This window comes from Camelus dromedarius, chromosome 7 (assembly GCF_036321535.1).
Source record: "Camelus dromedarius isolate mCamDro1 chromosome 7, mCamDro1.pat, whole genome shotgun sequence".
Taxonomy (NCBI): Eukaryota; Metazoa; Chordata; class Mammalia; order Artiodactyla; family Camelidae; genus Camelus; species Camelus dromedarius.
Window position 1 is genome coordinate 12,775,597 of NC_087442.1, and position 15,030 is coordinate 12,790,626.

The 15,030-nt window shown below is 44.8% G+C and overlaps 1 protein-coding gene and 1 long non-coding RNA gene across 3 annotated transcripts in view; both read right to left on the reverse strand.

The window, feature by feature from the left end:
• Nucleotides 1–15,030, reverse strand: part of TBXAS1 (thromboxane A synthase 1) — a 141,952-nt gene that overhangs the window by 78,176 nt on the left and 48,746 nt on the right. The gene's annotated exons all lie outside the window — the stretch shown is intronic.
• LOC135321658 (uncharacterized) lies at nt 5,707–14,581 on the reverse strand. The gene is made up of 2 exons (XR_010381576.1): nt 13,712–14,581; nt 5,707–9,670 (listed from the first exon to the last, which is right to left on the reverse strand). It is a non-coding gene; the product is annotated as an uncharacterized LOC135321658 (long non-coding RNA).

Sequence of the window (15,030 nt, forward strand, 5' to 3'; positions counted from 1 at the left end):
AATTCAAACTGCTACCTTAAAAAAGAGAAAAGATCTTAAATAGAAAACCCAAGTTCCTACTTCAAGAAATTAGAAAATGAACAAAAAACTTAAACAGAAGGAAGGAAATAACAAAAGAGCAGAAATAAATGAAACTGAAAACAGAAAAACAGTAGAAAAATTAAAACAAAAACCTGATTCTTTGGGAAAATCAATAAAATGAATACACATCTAGTAGGACTGATAAAGATAAAAGAGAGACTACACAAATCACCAACATTGGGAGTGAAACCATCTATCGGCACAGGTCCTGCAGCCGTTAAAAGGATAAGGGACTAAGACAAACAACTGTACACTAAGAAATTTGGCAACTTGGAAGAAACGGACCAATTCCTTCCTAGAACCACAACCTACTAAAAATTCGGTTAAGAGGAAATAAACAATCTGAATAATCCTATAGCCGTAAAAGGTATTGAATCTATACTTTAAAATTTCCTGAAAAAGACATCTCCCAGCTCAGATGGTTTCAGTGGAGAATTCTAACAAACATTTAAAGAATTTACAATAATTTTACACAGAGAATAAAAGAGAAAGGAATAATTGAACTTCCCAATTCATGTAGCCAGTATTACCCTAATACCAAAACCAGAAAAAGAAAGTACAAAAAGAACTATAAACCAATTTTCTTCATGAACTTAGACACAAAAATCTTCAACAAAATATCAAATCAAATCCTGCAATGTATAAAAAGAATTACAGACCACAGCCAAGTGGTATTTATTCTAAGTATACATGGCTGGCTCAATATTTTTAAGCCATCATATAAACTCTGTAAAAAAGAAAAATTATGTGATTATATCAAGTGATATAGAAAAAGCACTTGACAAAATCTAGCACTCATTTATGATACAACTTCTCAGGAATAGAGGAACTTCCTCAACTTTATAAAGAGTATCTAGAAGAAACCTACAAAAAACAGCTGACATCACACTCAGTGGTGAAAGATTGAGTGCTTTCTCCTAAGATTCGGAACAAGGCAAGGTTATCCAGTCTCACTACTTTTATTCAACATACTATTGGAAGTTCTAGCCAGTGTCATAAGGCAAGAAAAATAAATAAAAACCATATAGATTGGAAAGGAATAAAAACAATTGTCCTGACTTTCAGATGACCTGATTGTCCACATATGAAATCCTAAGGGCTATTCCTGAACTAATAAGTCAGTTCAGCAAGGCTGTACAATTCAAAATCAATACACACACACACACAAATCAGTAGCATAATATATACCAACAATGAATATGTGGAAACCAAAATTAAAGCACAGTGCCATTTATAATGCTGATGAAATAAAGAAGACCTAAATAAGTGGAGAGAGATACCACGTCCATGGATTAGAAGACTCCACAGTATAAAGTGTCAGTTCTCTCAAAACCATCCTAGAAAAGTCACATATTATATGATTCCACTTAGATAACATTTTTGCAACAAAATTACAGAGATGCAGAAGAAGTAGTTGCCAGAGGTTAGGGATGGGAGTGGTGATGGAGTGGTGTGACTATACAGGGTAGCACTAAAGAGCTTCGAAGTGATGGTACAGTTTTGTATCTTGGCTGTGTGGTAGTGGTTACACAATCCTATACATGTGATAAAACTGCAAAGAACTCTACACACACACACACACACACACACAGAAGTGTGTGTAAACCTGATAAAATCTGAATAAGTACTACAGATTGTATTAATGTCAATTTCCCTGTTTTGTAATGTAATATAGTTATGCAAGGGGTTACTATTGGGGGAAACTGAGTAAAGGGTACACAAGACCCCTTTGTATATTTTTTGCAACTTCCTTAAATCTATAATTATCTCAAAATTTTTAAATGTTTAACTCTAATTCAAAAATATACATGCCTCTGAATGTCCATAGCAGCACTATTTACAACAGCCAAGATGTGGAAGCAACCTAAATGTCCATCAACAAATGATAAAGAAGTTGTGGTTTATATATACAATGGAATATTACTCAGCCATGAAAAAGAATGAAATAATTCCATTTGCAGCAACATGGATGGACCTGGAGATTGTCATTCTAAGCCAGAAAGAGAAGGAAAAATACCATATGATATCACTTATATGTGGAATCCAAAAAAAAAATATGACACAAATGAACTTACTTACAAAAAAGAAACAGACTCACAGACATAGAAAATAAACTTACAGTTACCAGGAGGGGAAAGGAAGGGTAGAGGGATAAATTGACAGTTCAGGATTTGCAGATACTAGCTACTATATTTATAAAATAGATAAACAACAAGGTCCTACTGTATAGCACAGGAAACTATATTCAGTATCTTATAATAGCCAATAATGAAAAAATACAAAAAGGAATATATATGTGTGTGTGTGTTTGTGTAACTGAAACACTATGCTGTACACCAGAAATTAACATTGTACACTGACTATACTTCAATAAAAAATTAAAAATGAAAAAAATTCCTAAAAAAAAAACCTCACCTGGGGTCTTAGTAAACTGGAGTCCTAGCTCTGCTCCTCACTGGAGCAGATCTAGTAGGCCTGGGTGGGTCCCAGGAACCTGCATTTTAACAGACCCTCCAGATTCCGATGCCAGATGCTACTCCTACACTTCAAGAAATGCTATTGTTGGGTAGTGGCTTTCACCATTGACAGCTGGTCTAAGACACCTGCCAAGTATTCAGAAAATAGTGATACCTGGCGCAAACCTACCTGACCAGGGTCTCTTGAGGGGGACCCAGTCTCCTCTAATTTTAATAAGCTCTCCAGAGGATCCTGATTGATTGACAATAACCAGGTTGGCGACCCACAGACCCCAAATTAAAAACCCTGCTCTATATCTAACTAAAGTTCACGCCCATTCTCACTTCTCTAAATTCTTAGATCTAAAAGGAAAGCATTTACACTGGGGTGCAGACATATTTTGGTAATATATTTGTATTGATTTAGTTGTTACCAAAATTATACATAATCTGGATTTAAAAAAAACCCAAAATAATACTTCTACACTCAAATGAAAGTTGTCCTTCCAAGTGGGCACCTTGGGAGTCTTTGTGCTTTTTTCTAGTAATATTGCTAATGCTAAAAGCAATTTTGTCACAATTCCTTTAGAATTGCTTCAGAGCTGGTTTATGAACCTCATGAGAAAACTGGCCCCATTTTACATGTAAATTGTATAATCTTGTGAATTTATATTTACACAGACACTCATCTGTAGTTTGAGAAGCTCCTGGAAAGATTTTGAACAGAGAAACGTGTAAATGAAGCTTGTTTTTCCTTTTGGGCGCCTGGGATGGCTCCAGTCTTTGTCTGCCCAGCCCTTCTTGAGGAAGCATTTTCCCCCTTCCATGCAGTTCTGGGTGAGCTGTCGATGATAGCACCCTGCCCCTCTGGTCATGGGGATGGACTCACCATCCAGGCATGGCTGATCATAGTATCTCATCTCCTGGGCAACAGTGACTGGTCCACAGGATGGACACATGACTGAGTCAGGGCCAGTCAGAATTCTTCATTGGACATGTATACAGGCATAAACATCGAAGCTGCGTGGGGAAAGCTCTATTTTTCTCCTGGAGATGTTAAACTGGAAATATGCGAAACCAGAGCTGTTGGTAGCCATCTTTCTACCACATGGTGAGAACTGTCTGCAGAGGGATCTAGCAGAGATTTAAGACAAGCAGGGAGAATGTTGAGGACGTACACATTCCTTGCATCCTGTAAGCTTCAGTTAGTTTTGCTTTCAAGTTCATTTGAGTTGAGTTTCTATCATTTGTAATTCCAAAGTGTTAATTAATAGGGTACCTTTTTCCTTCTCAACCCTGTGAATATCTCATGCCATTCTACCTCTCAAAATGTACTTCTCCAAAAGGGTCTGATCTCAGTTTTGCACATTGGTGTCAATGTGTGGTGATGTCTTACTGCCTCCTGACTTGGGGTGGGTGGTGCACTGCAAAGCAGCGTGCACTAGGGCCCGGGAGTCACGATCCAGGATCAGCCAGCTCAGCTACTCACCCTGACAACCATCACAGGTGAGCTCCCTAGATGCCCCGCATTTCTGCTTCCTCGCCTCTGAAAGGTGGGAATAAAGCTAGGCAATCTCTGCAGTTTGCTCTAGGTTTAAATCCTACCATTCTCACGAGTTAAAAAGGAAACTGAATTATGGTCTTTGAATTTTCAGTCTATTTTCTCTACAAAGCATGAAAGAACATCTTGTGTCAGTGCAATCAGTCAGTGAAGCATCTGAATGACCTGAGTGTCGTGGGACACAACCGGGTGATCAGTGATGGGCTGGTGACGCATGTTGGTAAAAGAATTTACCTGAGATAAAGGAAGAGAATGGTAAAGGAGATTATTAGGGGTATGTTGCTACAGACAACAGTGGGCCACAAAGGCGAGGGGTGCCTGCGTGAGCACCGAGGCCCGGAAGTTGGGGTCTTTTATAAGGTCGGGTCACCAGGTGCCCGATGGGCTTGTGCACAAGTCTCTAACTGGTTGTAGGTGAGGTAAGAAGTTTAGGGTCTGTGAAATTATAACTCTGATAAGGTGGTCTGAAACAAGCCAGCCTGCGTTATTGTGAGATTAGGCATTACCTAGGGCTATTAGTCTGTTAGGGCAAACATGCCCAGTAAAGAATGTACTTTATCTGTTGAGGGATCACAGGCCGACATCTGAGAGCCCAGAAATGGGGGTTGTTGGACTTGGAAGGACATCAGTTACCCCCACACTGAGGACCCTTCTCAGAACTTTGGAGGCAACCACAATCGTTAGTGTTTATTGAGAGCTTCCTACCTGCCAGGCTTTGTTCTAAGTGCACTGCCTTTATGATCTCCTTCAATCCTCATAGAAAATGGATGGGGTAGTGATTACATCCACTTACCAGACTAGGAGACTGAGACTTAGAGAGGTGAAGAAGTTGCCCAAGATAAGGACCTGATCCCAGTCTAACAGCTGCCAAAGCCTGGGCTCCTGGCCACCGACCGTGCACCCGTCTACCCCAGTGGATACGTTCTTGTCTGAGTGGCCAGCGTCGTCTGGGGAACAGGTCCAGGGCCGAGCAGGTGTGTGAGGGCAAACAGCCAGGCTTCCAGCTGTGCAGACTGTGTCCTTTAAAGGTGGAAACTCAGAGCAGCTTTGTGTTTAACGGACCAAAAACACACCCTACTCCCACCCCCAGCCCAATCATGAAGGTAACCTCTTGCTTCCCTCTAATTTAAATGTATGTATCGTCACTTTGAGGGGTCAAAATTTCTTAGTCAGTTATTCATTTATACTTAGACACAGAAGAGTGTTCTTACTCAGCTTCAAAGCACCTGGTTGAAGAGAAAATTTAGGCAAATCAGTGAGGTATTGTGCAGACAAAAATAACACTTGTTTAACTTGTATAACTAGCTCTTTTTTTTTTTTCTTTTCTTTTCTTTTTTAACTGACCAGTCAGTTCAACCAAAATAGCTCACCGTTGCCTTCTGGGAATCGAGGCAGGGTAGACTGCTGCTAGTGGCCTGTGGGCTGCCTGGCCCTGTTCCGGAAGGCCTGCCCCCATCAGGGGTGACCGAGCTGTAAAGGCCTCTGATTGGGAGGGACCTACAGACACCAGCCTGAAAGGATGTCCACGTTACACAGCTGACGGGAAAAGCACAGTGTGAAATAGTGCATACAGTTGTGTAAATAAATAATAGCCGATTTGACTATTAGTTCATTCAACAAGCATTTATTGAGCACGTACTCTGTGTCAGGCACTACGCTCAGGCGTGTTCGTGATAGCCCTGGAAAGACTCTGGAGGAAGATATATTAGCAAACAGTGCATTTATCTGGAGCAGGAAATTCTGCGGGGCTTTTATTTTTCACATTGCGTATCTCTTTAATGTTCCAGTGGGTTACAATGAGTGCATGTGCTTTTGTAATAAGAGAAAAAAAAAAAGGTTTGTCATTGGATTGGCCTCGCCGCATCTTTCAAGAGTCAAGGTGGGGGTTGGCAGGGGTGTCGCTGCCGGGACTTGGGTTCAAGGCCCTGCCCTGTGATTTAACAGCTGTGTCGCCTTGAGCAAACCACAACTTTCCCGAGTCAATTTCTTTGATAAAAGAGGCTGTTAGGAGGGTCAGATGAGAAACATGAGAATGCTTTGTCCACAGTAAGGTTTTAGGCAAATGCTGGTCACAATAACCTCCCATCAGGAGTGAAGGCCCCTGCTCACCCGGGGGTGGGGGGTGCACCCTCCTGGCACCACTCTGTAGGGAATGAAGAGGCTGGGTGAGCAGCGCCCCCCCGGGAGATCATGTGACATGCCACTCCCTTTACTGCCTTTAGCAGAAGGAATCTGAATGTGCTTCCAGAGACTTCTGGTTTCCAGACTGAAGAACTGATGAGGCCCTCCAGCAACCCTGACAGCTGCTGAGCAGCGAGCACCTGATAAATCCTTGCCTGGGTGACAGGGCTCGTCCCAGCAGGCTGAGGATGCTAACAGGGTGACAGCTATCCTGGCCTGAAGTCTGACCTCTGGCCTGGACTGTGGACGTGGAAGTCGGGGAGATTGGGTACTGACTGCTGGAGATCCCATAGTGATTGTCAGAGACTCGCCGCCTCCAAAACGTTCAGAGGAAGCTAAGCAGGCGTCCCGTGCTGGGAATGCGGGGACATTTGGCTGTCACAGGAGCTGGCCCTCGTTGGGCGGCATGCAGAGAAAGATGCCCCCAGCAGTCCTGGGGTCTGTCCCCACTGGGCTCAGGTGAGCATCCTGCCCTCTCTTGTTAGCCATCCAATCTGTCATTAGAGCAAGGCAGGCTTGCGTTAGCTGGGAGGTGGAGCCTGCTCAAGCTGCCAGGGACACTTTTCTTGAGGAGCCAGTGATGGTCATAGTCCTTGGAGTCCAAAGCTACTTTCTTCCATCTCCCATCTGTCACTCAGATCGGGGTGTGCATTACCTGCACAGGGGAGCCTCAGGGCACTCATGCGTGGGGGCTGACCCTGAACTCACAGACCCTTCCAGAGCCTCGTGGCCTGAGTGAGACTTCTATCAGCCCTTTCCCTCTCTGCCATGCCTGGTCAGCTCCTTTCTCATGCCCTCAGGTACTGGTGGAGTCTCTGATCCTTCACTCCCTGGCTAGACTTTGGACCTTCCACTCAGATTTATGCCTTCCTCACTCTGGCCTATCCTCCTGACCTGCTGCTTGTCTATATGTGGGCCCTGGCTCAGTGTATCCACGCAGGACTTTGTAGAATGTAAATCTGATCGTACCACTCCTCACTTAACACCCCTCATTGGTTTGTCTCCATCAAGGCCTTTGGGAGTCTTTAGCATGTCCTACAATGTCCTTCATAACTGAGCCCCTGCCTTGCTTTTCGGACACATCCCTCCCTTTTCCCCACCACCCAAGAGCCAGTATTGATGATCAAGCTGCTTTACTGAAACTCTCCATCACCTCCCATCTTCACGTGGGCCTTTGCACATGCTGTTCCCCCTGCTTTCCTGGAACAGCCTTTCTTTTTCTCTTGCCTGGTTAACTCCTGGCAGTTCTCCACTAATTCTAATTGTTTCCTTGGCTGCCTTTTTATTTGATTGTGAGTGCTTTAAAAAGGGATCACGTCTTTTTTTAACTTTGATGTCTAACAGGTGCCACAGTGTTGGGCGCACAGCAGGAGCTCTGTAATGTTAATGGAGCGTGCTGTATTCCAGGCCCAACCTCTGACACCAAGGGCCCAGGCCCCACCTCTCTCAGCAGAACTACTGCGCTAGCTCCCAGTAGAGCTCTCTGCTTCCAAACCAACACCCCCATCAAGGCCGAATCTACTTTCATAAAACAAAAGCTGACCACGTTGTCCCACTACCAGTCAACCTCTAATGGCTTTCCACTGTTTGCAGCAAAAAGCCCAAGCTTCTTGACTGTAACAGGGAGCCTGCAGGACCTCTCTCCCCGTCCCGCTCTTCTAACACCCAGGTTCCCAGACTTTCTCAATTCATGGCACTTAGTGACTCAGGAATCTTTCATGGCCCCCTAAGGCCAAAAGAAGTACCCGGCAGTGTCATTTTTAAGCAGTTATGTCCAAACAACTTAGTAAGTATTCACGTTCTAACAACTGAGTAGACGTTTGAAAAAAGAATACACACAAATTGAAAGTAGTTCTCGCCGTGACCAACAGATGTCGCTGTGTTCCCCGTGAATAGTTAAAATATCCCAGGAACCCCTGTGAATTCATTGTGGCACCTTCGAGTGCCTTAGCACACAGTTTGGGAACTACAGCTGTACACTGTTGCTATAAAAAAGTTATTTGTGGTTTCCCAAGTTTGCACGATTTCTCTGTGGTTCCATTCCTTTGCACATGGTTTTCCCTCTGACGTCCTAGTCTCCGTCTTATCAGTCTGGAAAACCTTTTTGACAGTTGGGTCACCTGTCCCTTCCTCTGTGGGGTCTTCTTGGACCCTTCACTTTCTGCAGTTTCCATAGCGCTATGTCCATTGCTCTCTTGATTTGCAGCTCACTGTTTTATTTCTTGACAGGCTCCTTACTACTCTGAATTCTCTGAGGACAAAGCCGCGTCTTATGTTTCCTTTCACCCCCAAGAAGCTAGCAGAGCACCTCATACATATGAGTAAACGGAAAGATGGTTTTGAGTCTGTCTTTCTAGTTCTGAGAAATCACTGCTCATCCTCTACCTTCCCAGTTCCTGCTACCGGCAGACCTGAAACCAGACTCGAAGCTTGAATCTCTTTACTCACCTTTATCTTGCATTCCAAAAGTCACTTGGTCCCTGTCCCTTCAAAACCCGTGGCCCACCATTCCACTCCAATGTCTTCTTTCTCTCCTGTTCTTGCTGGGCAGACGGTTCTCTCTTCCTCCTCATCTCCTCATTATTTAAGACTGTGTCAACTCCTGCCTCCTCCCGGAAGCCTCCTCTGCCTTCATGGGCTCATGATTCTACCCAACTCGTGGCTTCAGGTTGTCTGTTCAACGTGTAGTATTCAGCCACTCATTCCCTGGCATTCTTGTGCAACTTGACCCGTGTTTGTGTTTTTCTTCTAAACTAGACACCAAATTTCTTTAGGAAAAGAGACATGAGGGATACTTTTGAGGGGAGGGAGGGGCGGTGTCTCCCGCTGCCATCAGCTCAGTGCTGTACTGATGGCGAAGCCTGAAAGGTCTGTTGAGTGGACAGTGTCTGGAGTGGGGCCAGCAGTGAGTGCTTCCAGACGTGGGGGAAACCGTCTCGTCCGTCTCTGGGCGACTGGACGACATAGACACAGACTCCGAAATGAGTGTGGGAAAGGTCACAGAGAGGGGAGGGGCAGACAGTCCTTCCAGAATGAGCCAGGAACTGATGGTAGACAGAGGACTGTATTTGGAGTTAGAACTTGGTGACAGTGGGCCGGTCCCTTGAGTCCTGGGGTCACAGTCTCTACACCTTGCAGACTTCTGAGGTATTGGGTGGAGAAGCAGGTCTCTTCTTTAGGGGCCTTCTTGGCTACTGCTGGGAATATGCATTATTGCTCCCCGGGTGGGTTTCTCAGTGGTGACAACAGGGGGTTAATGAGGATGTGGGTCTGAGTTCACATTAGCCGACCTAAGAGCTGCTTCATCTGTAAGACGAAGTGGTCCTTCCAGTCCAGGTGAATTATGGTTACGCCAAGCTACAGTCAAGCTTTCTCCAGAACAGAGCTATAGCTGAAGGAGGGAATTGGGCAGCAAGGGGGAAAATTATCTTTTCAAACAAACCTATAATGATAAACCTCTCTACTCTATTGGATATACCCGCCCATTTAATTTATTCAGTTAATAAAACTTATTCCCCAGAGGGGAACGGCAGAGGTAAGCTACAAACCAATCTGCCTGTGTGAGCATGGATATATATGTATATCTCATAACAATAAAAAAAAAGAGTAATTAAGAGATGTATTGAAGTGTATAGAAATCCTGAAGGACACCGAAGATTCCAATTCAAGTTACTGTCCTTGGCGCAAATTTAATTCAATAGGGACTAGATAAATAAAAAGAAAGGAAAAACAAATTCAGAACAGATGTTAGGCAAGCAATTTTTTTTCACAGTAAAAAATCATAAACATGAAGAACAGCCTATAAGGCAAAGTTGTTGATGCAAACAGCATCGAGCTACTAAATAAATAGTTAGATGGCACCGCAGGGACAAAGAAACATTAAAATAGGCATTTGGATGTCCCAGAATATTTGCACCTACACAGTTATGCCCAGGCATGTAGATTCTTAAGCACTGGAGGGAGCTGTGTGTGTCTGTGTGTGTGTGTTCTATGATGCAGAACATATATTTGTGTGAGAGTATACAGCAAAATCTCCCTCCTCCCAAAGATATGTGGACCGAGAACGTGAATTGAGGGGCTTGGCAAAAGCTAGAATCAGTTCCGAAAAGACACTGTGGCTGGGGGACACACTCCGTGCAGTCGGGGGAGTGTGTGGTCCTCGGCCAGGGATGATTAGAAAGCCCAGATGTTTGACTCTCAAGAAAGGAGAATTTAATGGCAAAAGGATTTTAGGTGCAGTTGGGGAGAAACAAGAGGCAAAGGGAAAAAATTAAAGCACAGATCATAGTATTTCAGAGATAGAAGGAAGCTTCGAGGTGATCATTCTAGCCCAACGCCCTCATTTCATAGACAGGAAAAAAGAGGTCCAAAGAGATGAGATGACTGGTTGGGGAGTGCCCAGACACAGGTCATTGCCCTGGAGCAGCCCCTTAGCCAGGAGGAGGCATTAAAGGCCAGAGAGATTCCTCCCCAGCTTTTCTGAGGACCCACGTGCAGGAACCGTGGAAGTTCACCCCAGTGCTGGCTTAGAATGGGCTCCCAAGGTGGGAACTCCCCTGGGATGGTGGGTGGCTGCGAGAAGCCCTTTCAAAGCCCACCCTGGGGGGTGGAGGAGGCGCAGTTATCATCCCTGCTTGTTGAGTGGGCTCTGCTGACAGAGAGCACTGATCATTCTTTTGAGTCTCACATTAGACCTGGGAGGCAGGCAAGTGCTCAGGTATTTTTTTGAAGGCGAGGATGATGGTTAAGTCACTAATTCTAGTCCCATGGCTGAGAGCAGCTGAGCTCAGTCCAGACCCAGATCTGGCTGCCAAGCCTGTGCTCTTCCTGGCACCCTCGGTGGACCCCTAGGAGTTAGACAGGGGAGAGCAGCCTCTGGGGAGGGAGACCAATGGGGGGAGTGAGCCGAGCCCAGCCAGTGTGCCATGAGAGTGTGCCCGTCCTGTGGGTCCGTGGATGGCCTGACATGGTAACAAATCGGTTTTGTACGTTATGGGCTGTCTGCTGAATTGATGGAACATAGGTCACTGATTTGGGAAAGATTACAGACCTGTCCACCCAAAGCCTTGATTTTAGGGTGAGAGATTTCCCCCAAGTCCTTTCATTATGTCCCAGGAAAATAATACTAATGACCCAAACCATCAATATAATCAGACTTTCCTGTTTGAAGTTTCCTTGGGGACAGATTTGTCCTGAAAGGCACGTGCTCAGAGTCAACTCCTTTGGTCATTCAGCAAACATTCCTGGGCACTTTTTGTGTGTCAGACTCTGTTCTAGGCACTGGGAACATCCAAGCAAATTAGAGACAGTGCTCCTGTCCTCCTGGAGTTTGTGTTCTAGCAGGACAGCAGGACAACAGGACAGCGGGACACGAGACAAACAATGACACAACCTAGTAGGGCTGATGTGCCTAGTAAGGCAGGAGTGCTGGGCGTGTCCAAGGAACAATAAGGGACAGTAGAACAAAAGAGGCTTTCTATTTATAAGGAGAATCCACACAGACAGGTGCTCACCTCTTACTAACCATGGGTCTTAAAGTCACTTATGTTTCTGTATAAACTGAGGACGATGCAATGAGCCGGGCAAAACTCACAAACCATCATTGGGACGGTCATGTGAGATACTATATTGAAAGGACAAGACCCAGACAGGGGGCTGGAAAACTGTTAGAGATTAATAACATTTACTATCTAAGTGGCCCCAGGGAACAAAGATGTATCTCTCTTACAGTCTTAAAAGCAAGATCCTATCCCCTAGGATGCATGCACAGGTGCGGAAAGGGCCTGTAAAATGGTGTCCACTGCAGCACTGTTTGCTGGAGGCCACTGGGTGTGCCCCTCTGGGGGAGTGGATGGTAGGATGGGTGGAGGCGTGCTGCAGAGTGAGAGGCAGTAATCAGAGTCAGTGGGAGCACAGAGCCGAGACGGATCTTCAAAACAGAGTGCTACGAGGAAAAACCTAAAGACTGGAATGAGATATAGGACACTACGATTGGCGTAAGTTAAAGGGAATATGCACAAAAATGATAATACACAGTTTGCAAGAACTTGCACCAAATACACACACACACACACACACACACACACACACTCCTTAAGCACAATGGAATGGTTGTCGGTTGGGGATAGGAAGGATAATGAGAGAAAGGCACCAGGAAAAGAGGGAATAGATAACCATGCAAAACATGTGGCAGTGTGTCCCCAGTTCTCCGTGACTCTGCAGAATAAACACCACCCCCACCCCCGCACACACACTTACAACCTTGAAATAGAGGTAATGAATAGTTACTGGTGACAGTGTTGATAATTCACAGTGGTGAAGTCAACTATTTTTTTTTATCAATGGCTGTGTTTTTATGTGTAAAATGCTGCTGCTTATTAGATCAGTGTCTTCTCTCAAAGCCTGTTCTCCATATTCTAGTCCCAAGAGATGTTCCAGACAGCAAATAAATAAATAAATAAATAAATAAAAAGTTCTGAGGTCAAATAAATACTGCATTCTAAATCTCTCACTTGGAGATTTTCTAAGCGCATTGGTACCTGAATGGTTCTGAGAAGCCCTACAATAAGGAGGCGTGTGTGCCTTTGACTAACCCAGCATTTCCAGCATTTGACCAAGGGGAGCTCCTCGCTTTCCCTCCAGGTAACACTTATTATTGTCAGTGGAAATGGTCCAAAGGACGCACTGTGGGAAATGCCACTGCAGGATGAGAAGCAGGAGAGTCCAGATTCCAAGTGTGGCCTTGGACTCACGCCCTCCCCGCGCCTCCCCAGTGCAGCCGGTTAACCTCAGGGGGCCTTGTTCCCAAGTCACCCGGGATCCAGGGTCTCAGTCGTAGCTACAATTGATGGTGGTGAGGATGCAGCTATCTTTCCCTTTGTCATGTCCCATCTCCTTATTATGGTGAAACTGACCATTTTGCCTCTGGGATTCAAAGCCAAGTGAGTGATTAACGCTGACTAGTCCTTATTCCTTATAATCGATGAATTGTTCAGTTCTGCTGCTACGGCACATTTCCTTTGTAAAAGTCTCCCTCTCTTTATGCTTCTGATGAGCCAAATCACTGTGATCACTCACCTGGGCTGTTAGAATGATTGTTTGTTGGTTGGTTAGTTGGTTTGTCTTCTATAAATTCCATCCTCCTCTTCATCCCTTGCCTTGCCTTTCTCTATTCTGAGCATCTGCACAGCTGCCTTCGAAAAACTCACTTCCTTAGCGCCATTCCATAGGTTTATCTCCTCTCCTGCCACTGCCGAGGTTGTCCCCTCAATCGATGTTGCAGATCATCCCATTTTCCTAGCACAGCCTCAGCCTCTACTCTCCCTTCCAATATCTCAGCCCAAACCTGTAAACTTTCTCCCCAGCCTCTGTGCCCTGGCCCGCTGGCCACCTGCCACCTCTCTTGTATTTGGAAAGTGTTGGAGATATTCACCTCTCAGTGAGTGCACACTCTGTGTGCTGTGGGGACAGGCGGGGATGCAGTCTGTCTCCTCCAGCAAACGGCCACAAAGTTGGAACACATGCCTACAAACTAGCAAAAAAACCGTGTGAAAGGAACACAGAGAAGGAAAACTCATAAGCCACAAATCGCAAGGACATGATCTTGACAAATTGCTTTAGGTAGGAAGGCCAGAGATTGAAAGGCTGGTGCCAGGGAGAGAAGCCATGTAGGCCCCGTGAACAAGAAAAAGTCCCAGACAGAGAAGACTAAATTTATATGAGACACAAAGGCCGCTGTGACCTGGTGGGAAAGAGGAAACTTGGAATGGGGCTGAAAGCAGAATCGAAAAGCAAACACATAAATTGCAAAGGGCTTGGCAGAGAGGAGTGAGATAAGGGGGCCAGGGGCTCTGGGGGAGGACGACTGGGAATTTATTAAGACGAACTGGATTTATGGGACAGGACAAGCATTTGCTGATAACGAGGGTCGTCCTGTAGAGAATGTGCTCACGGGCTCGCAGTCAACAGGAAGCTGGGGCAAGATCACCAGGGGCCAAACATTCTGATCAGAAACGTGTCATTCACACTGACCAGCTAGGTTCCAGAGCACAAGGAGAAGTTTAAATTTCTTCTGGAGTTTCCCTGTGAGGTTGGAAGCTAAGAAATAACAACCACCCTACTCAGTCGTGGTCAAAAGGAACAGTAAAGCATTGCAGGAAGATGTTCTCCAAATGCAGTTGCTACAGAAAACAGTATTTTTGAGACGGTTCCTCAAAAAATTAAAAATAGAATTAACATATGATCTAGCAATTTCACTTCTGGATATATACCTAAAAAAATTGGAAGTGAGGTATTGAAGAGCGTTTTGTACACTGGTGTTCATAGCAGCATTGTTTGCAATAACCAAAGATGGAAGCAACCCAATCGGCAGATAAACGGATAAACAAAATGTGGTAAGTGCATGCAATAGAATATTAATCAAACCTAAAAAGGAAGAAAATTCTGATACATTCTACATGGATGAGCCCTGAAGGTATTATAACAAGTGAAATAAGCCAGTCACAAAGGGACAAATACTGTATGATTCCACTCATATGAGGTACCTGCTGCAGTCAGATTCACGGAGACAGAAAGCAGAATGGAGGTTGCCTGGGGCGAGGGGGAGTTACTGTTTAATGGGCATAGAGTTTCCATTTTTCAAGATGAAAGGGGTTCTGGAGATGAATGGTAGTAATGTTTGCCCAACAATGTGAATGAATGAATGTACTTAATGCCACTGAGCTGCACATTTAAATACGGTTCGGATGATAA